The sequence below is a fragment of the Oncorhynchus keta genome, chromosome 28 (assembly GCF_023373465.1).
Source record: "Oncorhynchus keta strain PuntledgeMale-10-30-2019 chromosome 28, Oket_V2, whole genome shotgun sequence".
NCBI classification, from domain to species: Eukaryota; Metazoa; Chordata; class Actinopteri; order Salmoniformes; family Salmonidae; genus Oncorhynchus; species Oncorhynchus keta.
In genome coordinates, this window is record NC_068448.1 from 44,873,385 (window position 1) to 44,882,996 (window position 9,612).

Genomic DNA, 9,612 nt, shown 5'->3' on the forward strand with positions numbered 1-9,612 from the left:
AAAGGCACTAAAGTAATATTGCAAAAAATGTTGCAAAGCAATGAACTTTTTCTCCTGAATACAAAGTGTTTTGTTTGGGGAAAAGTGTAGTTGCTCAACCCATTACTGAGTACCACTCTCTATATTTTCAAGCATAGTAGTGGTTGTATCGGGTTATGCTTGTCATCGTTAAGGACTGGGGAGTTTTTCAAGATAAAACATTTATGGAATGGAGCTACTGTAAGCACAGGCAAAATCCTAGAAGAAAATCTGGTTCAGTCTGCTTACCACGAGACACCGGGAGACAAATTCACCTTTCAGCAGGACCTAAAACTCAAGGCCAAAGTTGCTTACCAAGAAGACAGTGAATGTTCCTGAATGGCAGAGTTAGAGTTTTGATTTAAATCTGCTTGAAAATCTAATGTGTTAGGTTCTAACATTGACGGACACTATGAAAGCTCCAACCAAGTTTATTCACCCATTGGGTCTATACAGCTGCATAAGACAAAGACTAACATATTCACACAAGCACTGATATTTAATGCTTTATCCTATGCCTAGGAGTCTCCTCCTACACACCTGAACAGCCAACTCATCTCTGTTGTTAGACAGAACTTTAGTGAATTCTGTTCTTCCTCACTTCCTCTGACCTGACCTCTGCCCCAAAGTGCTCCCTCCTCCCAAACTCACGGCTGTCATGTTGACTCGAACCAGACTGTCTTTTCTCCTCCCATATGATCCCTGATGGCTAACAATAACATATACGGACAGAATGTAAACGTTATACATTCCCCTCTCTCCCTCAGTGACATGAATAAGTATATTTCGTATTTTCAGAACCCAACAGCCCCTCTTGAACATTAGCCTCCTACTGTTCAACTTACATAAACTTCGAAATTACTTATAAATGAACCAACAATGATTACAAAACGTGAACAAATTAAACATGATTAACATTCACAGAGAGTTTTAAAAACATATTTAATCCGTCTTGAATTCATGCTGTAACACAACAGAATGTGGAATAAGTCAAGGGGTATGAATACTTTCTGAAGGCACTGTATGCTAACTGTCTAGTCTGTGTTTTATAAATGTCAAATCAAATCTGCGACTCACCACCTGGATTCAGTCTTATGTAGCAACATTTGAAATTCAGTTTTTTACATTTGATAAATGTAGAGACTCAGAGCTACAAAATGGTATATCATACAGTGCATTTTTGACGAACAATGGGAAAGTAATTCTACTTACACACTTGTAAACTCACTTTTGAGAAAAGGGCCTTTGAATGTTTTGGTACCTACTAGAGAGCTCTCCTTTGTCTACACCCATTCAGCATTGTTCTTAAGCCAGCCCCACCCATCTCTTTAAGGATTCACATGAGGTCATGTGCTAAAGACTAAACGTGGTAGTAGCCTACAATAAGGAAATATTCTAGGTAAACAGTGTCCAGATAAAAATATTTGATGAATATTAGATGACACTTACCCAGATACACTTGTCTAAATTGATGGGTCATGTGAAATAATTGCTATAACCCCCAGCCACATCCAGTGGGGGGAAAAGTAGTAAATTGTCATACTTGAGTAAAAGTATAAATAATTCCAAATTCCTTATATTAAACCAATGGCACAATTGTATTTTTTTTTTTATGGATTGCCAGGGTCACAATGTACTTAAGTATCAAAAGTAAAAATATAAACCATTTCAACTTCCTTATATTAAGCAAACCAGACGGCACAGTTTATTTTATTTTATTGACGGATAGCCCAGTCCAACACTCAGACATAATTAACAAATTAAGCATTTGTGTTTAGTGAGTCTGCCAGATCAGAGGCAGTATGGATGACCAGGGATGTTCTCTTGATAAATGTTAGACAATTTTCCTTTCAAAATGTACTTTTGGGTGTCAAGGAAAATGTATGGAGTAAAAAGTACATTATTTTCTTTAGTGAAGTAAAAGTTGCCAAAAATATAAATAGTAAAGTAATGTACAGATACCAGAAAAAACGACTTAAGTAGTACTTTAAAGTATTTTTATTTAAGTACTTTACATCACTGCCCAAATGCCTTCACAAAAGTACATTAGCATACTTTATATACTGTTACACACACACACTTATCACACAGTATTCCATACATAAGTTAAGGCCATGCAACCTGAGTTAACCTGAGTGAGGTGCACATGTACAGTACATAAACAGATGCTTGCACCATATATTTAAGTGGTGGATACTTGATACGGTCACATGATATTGTTGTGGTATGTCACAAAATCATGTTACGACCACACATATCAATATTCATTTTATATATCAATATTTTGCGAAGTCTTGCTAAGTGGATGGTCTATACAAAAGGTGTATACGGTACAGTTACTTGCATCGTAGCAACAGAAAGTGTCAATATAAATAAAATATACAGTATGAAGAAGAACAATAACGATATCAGTGATAGACGAGGTAGTTATATGCATACAATCAGGGGTAAAGTGGCTGAGCAGCAGGATTTTAAAAAATAGCAGCAACGTATGGCGTGTGTGTTAGGAGAGAGTCAGGTGAATAGAGGCACTGCAGATAGTGCTGATGACTTGTTTGTCCGAACCACGCATAAATCCTGTTAGGGATGATGCGAATTATCGCAGCTTTTTGTAAAAAATTGCGCAACATTTCAACGTCCTGCTACTCATGCCAGGAATATAGTATATGCATATGATAAATATGTGTGTATAGAAAACACTCTGAAGTCTCTAAAACTGGTTCAATCAGTTTGTGGCTATAACAGAACGTGTTTAGGAGTAAAAATCCCAGGGAAATCTGTTCACCAAAAACACAAAAAAAAATCTGTTGTTTAGGTGACGTTCTGGTATTTTGGGGGGTGCATGCTATCAGATAATAGCTTCTCATGCTTTCGCCGAAAAGCATTTTACAAATCTAACTTGGTGGCTAGATTCACAACGAGTGTAGCTTTAATTCAGTACCTTGCATGTGTGTTTTAATGAAAGTTTGAGTTTTATCGAAAACTATAGGTGGTGCTCTGAAATTTCCACTGATTGATGTTCCTGCACTGGGACTACATTCTGCGTCATCCCTTAGAGGATAAACAAGGGAATCTATATTCGGAGAGCCTGTTTCTGTCCTGCCCTTGACTTTGGTGCAGGGCATGTGATGTCCATAGCCTCTTTGTCGCAAAGCTCCCTTGTCAAAAATATAGTTTGTCTAGCTGTGTCCAGTTCAGGTGGTGCTTTTACAGGCAAACCATCTATGGGAGGAAGGATGTCAGCGTTGTGCAGCAGCTAAAATCTGGTCCCGACAGTCTGAACGCTCCTTGGTGACCACACCAGGCTCCAGAGCATCGAAGTAAAACAGGGAATAACAAAAAATCAGACATTACAATCCTGCACAACATCAATTCACCGCCCACGTTTAGATAAGATTAACCTCATATAAAGAAAAACATTTTTCACCTGAAGTGCTGGTACTGCTTGATCTGTGGGAGCGGCCTGAAGTATGGAGTCAGGTGATGTTGCCAGCCATAGCCTTCCACCAGCACCGTACCATCCTCCAGTCCAACCAGCTGTGAGATGTTGACCCCTGTCACAGTGCTGTCCTTCACAACACCAGCAATCTCAAGTGTTTCTGAAGCGCTACTTGATGAGGCCGAAGCACAAGTCGGGGGCCAAGGTCCAGATTGTGGTGGAGCTTGTGCATGGTCCACCAGGCACAATACCAGAGCACAAACTTGTTCTTGTTTTGGCCACTGCAGTTGTTCTTCAAATCAAATTTTATTGGTCACATACACATGGTTAGCAGATGTTTTTGCGAGTATAGCGAAATGCTTATGTTTATTGTTCCGACAGTACAGCAATATCTAACAAGTGTTAGGTTCTTATTTTTCCAAGTAAATAACTCCCGGACACTAGAGAAGCTTTAACCAAGTTTAATTATTCTCAAAGGTTCTGTACAGCAGTATTCAGGCAACCCAACATTTATCCCACCCAGATATTTATATCCCACTTAAGACACTCCCCCTTCTCTCCAATCCTTACATCTTATGCTCAACAGGAAGAAGGTAACCAGATACTCAACCGTTCCTTCCTAGTCCACAGATGTCCATCAGTCCCCCCTATCTCAACCGTTGCTCTACCCCCTTCCCCCAACACATTCCACAGCTATCTGTTTTTCTACAGAGGCCCAGTCTCATTCTCCTTTGATTCAATGCTTATTCCCTATCATTTATTTAATATCTAAATGTTGAATCCAACAACCAGCTAATACACACACATCTAAGTAAAGGAATGGAATAAGAATATGTACATATACATATATGGATGAGCAATGGCCGAGCGGCATAGACAAGATGCAATAGATGGTATAAAATACAGTATATACATATACGGTGGGGAGAACATGTATTTGATACACTGACGATTTTGCAGGTTTTCCTACTTACAAAGCATGTAGAGGTCTAATATTTATCATGGGTACACTTCAACTGTGAGAGACATCACATTGTATGATTTTTAAGTAATTAATTTGCATTTCATTGCATGACATAAGTATTTGATCACCTACCAACCCGTAAGAATTCCGGCTCTCACAGACCTGTTAGTTTTATATTTTGATTTGTATAACACCTTTTTGGTTACTACATGATTCAATATGTGTTATTTCATAATTCTGATGTCTTCACTATTATTTTACAATGTAGAATATAGTAAACATAAAGTTAAACCCTTGAATTAAAAGGTGTCTCCAAACGTTTGACTGGTACTGTATAACGTGAATCGCCCATAAATGAGAAAAAAATCTCGATATGATTTTTTGGCCATTTCGCCCATCCTTCTGTTCGGACACGGTGAGTTCCTATAAACCATTCTCATATATATATCTTCCTGATTGATAATGTCCACCTGATCATTACAAAAAATCGGAGTTCCCTTAATGCACTACAATTTAGTAGATTATTTATGTGAAAATGTTACCATTGCAATGTTACCATTACATTGTCTGCCTTCAACCTCTTTAGACACCTAGAAATATTGGACTGAAGCCTGATAATATGTATATGAAAATCAAATGTTCTCTTTCCAGGTATTAACTTTTCTACCCAACTGGCCTTGAAGGTTCATGTAACGTTTGCTGTGCTGGTGAATGACGTCAAAGGTGGGAATGACAGAAGTTTGGTGGCAGAGATAAAATGATGTGTCTTATAATGTAGAAAGTATTTTTGGTCTGATGTAAAGATGACTGATTGCTGACCTTCTGATCAACCCCATAGACCAGAGTTTCCCAAACACTACAGAGCTGATTCAAATTGTCAAAGCTTGATGAATATTTGATTATTTTAATCAGCTGTGTAGTGTTAGGGCAAAACCAAAACGTGCACCCCTTGGGGTGCTGAGGACTGATTTTAGGAAACGTTGCCATAGACTGATCTCATAGCTGAATACAAGTCCTTACAATAGCTAGGTTTCCATCCATTTGGCAACAGATGCTTTTTTTATGCTAATATTCTAAAATCTGCATAAAAACTATTTGCCTGTTTTCCCACCAGAGGTGTGTTTCCATTAAGTTGACTTGTTGCGGATTAAAGGCTGTGCGTAATGACGTAATGTACATAAAAATAACCTTTGCATATTTCATTTCCATGTACTGAATAAAAAATAGGTTTCCATCTGATTTTCAACTCTACTGATGGTTTTGACACTAATAAAAGTGTTGCGTTATATAGTAAATGTGCACACTGGATTGGCAAATGTGTTCTAGCCAACAGCTTACAGGTACCGTGTGGGTATAGCCTACATGATGATATTATTATGGACAAAAGAGCGAGATCATTTTTATTTGTCAAATGGCAGCCAAGCATCGATCATCATGTCACCTGCATACGACCCTCAATATTTATTGGAAAGGAGTTCCAAGCTCAATACCATGCACTTTCACCACCCTGGTGGCTGAGATAAAATTATTTGTCTTATAATGTAGAAGTGGTGATAACTATTCTTGGTCTGATGTAAACTATTCTGATCAACCCCATAGATGTGCCTGCGATGCGCTGCACATCAAGTTACAGCAAGCATTTAAAATGTGCTGCACGCCAAACGGCAGTGCATATTGCCATACACACATCCCTCCTCCCAGAACCACACGCACACACACACACACACACACACCCACACACATGCAAGCCAGTGTACTGTATCATATCATCAGTAATGGCAGTGACCGGATCTTCTACCAGACCGAAAGTTTAAATGTGTTGTAGCCTAAATATCCATACGGTTCCAACCTAATTGCTGAAGCCTACAGAAAATGTCATCTTGGTTGTCAAAAAGTTATAAGGTAAAGGATTTAATTATAAATTACAACAAAAGGACAATAGGATACACAAGGGAGTATAAATGAGTCAACATTTGAGTCACCTACTTTAAGAAATGACAGCCTGATGCGCTCGCATTAGGGCTGGACAAACATTATTTACCCTATCTCTTTTTTCTTTTAATATGTTAAAATGGCATATACAGCATCCTATGTACAAAAGTACAAAATAAAAACAGTCCATTTGGGTCACAGATGTATGCAAGTTTTTTTTTCTCTAAAAACAGTCTGTCTGGCCGGTGAATTTGTTGTGTTTTTTCAGTTTGACACTCCTGCCAAAGATCTTGTGATGAGACATTTTATATTTCTGCTTTTCGAATAACCAATGTTCATGCAAGTGACTGATTGAATGAATCCTCACTATCAGTATCTGCAATTTGGCAGTACACCCAAACTTTGTTTTGAGAACGAAAGAATATCTCAGTTCCAAGGTCTCAGCTAAGAGAGGAGAAGCCTCGTAAGGTATTGGTCTGTCACATGCATGAACCAGTATTGGTCGGTCACATTCATGAACCAAAAGTTAATGATGAATTCATTATGAATAATAAGCTGAATCATGCAAATATAACTTGGCTGTGTAAGCAGTATATAAGAGAACTAATGGGACAATCCTGTCTATCAGGAGCCATTGTCCACTTATCATGAATTGACAGAGGGTGTAGTTCACGTGTCAAACACAATCCGTCAAGTAACACATTTATATCGTCCTTGCGCAGTGATTTGGGTTATCAATTCATTTAGACGTGCTTCCATAATGCCTGCGTCGCAAGCACTGCCAACAATGTGCGTCCCAAATGGCAGTGCATTGCCACACACAAACCCCTCCTCCCAGACCCACACACACCTAACACACACATGAGCCAGCCAGCCAAGTGCACTGTATTATATTATCACTAATTGCACTGATCGAATCTTCCACTGGACCGAAAGTTTAAACCTTTTGTAGGCTGAATGTCGATCCCAAGGGTCATTGCTTTACTAAAAAGGTCATCTTTGTTGTAAAAAAGTAATTAGATAAAGGATTCACATGCAAGTATAAATTCCTGCGGCAGGGTAGCCTAGTGGTTAGAGCTGGTACACTAGTAACTGGAAGGTTACACGTTCAAACCCCTGAGCTGACAAGGTACAAATCTGTCGTTCTGCCCCTGAACAGGCAGTTAAACCCACTGTTCCTAGGCTGTCATTTGTTCTGAACTGACTTGCCTGGTAAAATAAACTGCTAAAGGACACCGGGACCAATAATTATAATATACTATTTCTTGAAGATAAACAATAAAAGTAATAATTTGCAGACCACAAGTTGAACACCACTGGTTTATTGGACACACCACCATGATAGCCCCAACTGAAACCAGCAACACAGTCCTTTAATAATCTCCCAAACTCTGAATAGCGTTTACAACTGCTGATATTAAAGCATTTACAGCTGCTGATAGGGTTGTCTTCTCCGTGTTTGCAAAGGGTCTAGGAGTGGGCTCCATAATGGGCTGAGTACCTGTGTATACCAAACCCTGGGACGTCTCCTGGAGTAAAATATGTGACAGTCGTAAATATAAAAATCTACAATGCATTGTTACACTCACACACACCAAAAAGTTACTCACTTGTTCCTCTTCTCCAAACCCATCTACATTTTCAAGGGGAAACCTGGAACCTTTTGGCCACTGAAATAATGTATTATAAATATTAATATTAGCCCATTCATCACTTATCAGTGTCGTTGTATTTTAAATAACACAACGTTAGGTAAACAGAGCTCCTTTGAGTAGGGTTAATCAACACACGTAAACCACAGACTTTTATTTGTATAAGAGTATGAATTCCCGTAACTGTATGTTTACCCTGTTTCAGGAAGGCCATTGACACCAGACAAAGCAAATATTAAACGATTCCAAATACACTTTGCTGTGTTCTCTAACGAAACCCATTGAACATGCTATGAGATGAAATTATGCCTTTATTCTCTCCATAATCCCAATTCCAAATTATATAATTTATGACGTTTCCATTTTTGCAGTGTCCATTATGATCTTTACTGAAGTAGCTTGATGAATGAAGCAACTAAACATTCCATTCCATTCCATTCACTCCCGAGTTTGTTTGATCAAAATTATCTAAGAGGATTATTGTATGAGAATTTATTCAAAACAGTCAAAAAATCAAAGTTATATCAGGAGTTCCTATAGGAGTTCTATCAGCCTATCAGCCAGTCTATCAGTATTCACTCAAAGAAAATGATTTCTTACCAGCTGTTTAGTTTGTTGAGGTTTAGGCAGAGCCAGGACAACAGCCAGGAGTAGTATTATTCCTCTCATCTTCACTTTGTGCTTTATTCAGAGAGACCACAGCACTTTTCAGTTTTATAACAATGGGGATGTCACATGCCCCATAGGGGGTGTGTTCAAAATGGGCTGTCAATTTTGACCCTTTACATCAATGATGGTGAAAGTGACTTCCACGTCCAATAGTTCCATTGGACAAAGCATAAGCACACTGGCATACACTGCCGTCTTTCTATATTTACATTTAAGTAGCCATCACAACTTAATCTCAGTTAATTGAATCACTGCCCCATGGAATAGTTCTGAGTTTGTAATGCCCCCCTAAAAATTATTACATTTATTTGATAATTTATCACAAATGACAGTGCAGATGATGACTTTATTCTGCACAGAGGAAAAATTACCCTGAACAAAAATATAAAACGCAACATGTAAAGTGGGCCTCAGGATCTCGTCACGGTATGCATTCAAATTGCCATCGATAAAACGCAATTGTGTTCGTTGTCCGTAGTTTATGCCTGCCCATACCATAACCCCACCGCCACCATTGGGTATTCGTCCACACACGCAGTCTGTGGTTGTGAGGCCGGTTGGACGTGCTGACAAATTCTCTAAAACGACAAAGGCGGTTTATGGTAGAGAAATTAACATAATATTCTCTGGCAATAGTTCTGGGGGACATTCTGGCAGTCAGCATGCTAATTACATGCTCCCTCAAAACATGAGACATCTGTGGTATTGTGTTGTGTGACAAAATTGCACATTTTTAGAGTGGCCTTTTATTGTCCCCTGCACAAGGTGCACCTGTGTAATGATCATGCTGTCTTTTTAATTGTTGGTACTTTTTACCCCCAATGTCGTGATATCCAATTGGTAGTGACAGTCTTGTTCCTTCACTGCAACTCCCGTACGGACTCGGGACAGGCGAAGGTCCAGAGCAATGAATCCTCCGAAACACGACCCTGCCAAGC

General features: G+C 38.9%; 1 long non-coding RNA gene across 1 annotated transcript; it reads right to left on the bottom strand.

Annotated features, from left to right (window-relative positions):
* Positions 1-7,659: 7,659 nt before the first annotated feature.
* LOC118360468 (uncharacterized) lies at positions 7,660-8,758 on the bottom strand. The gene is made up of 3 exons (XR_004820874.2): positions 8,606-8,758; positions 7,964-8,023; positions 7,660-7,882 (listed from the first exon to the last, which is right to left on the bottom strand). It is a non-coding gene; the product is annotated as an uncharacterized LOC118360468 (long non-coding RNA).
* Between the last annotated feature and the right edge of the window lie 854 nt (positions 8,759-9,612).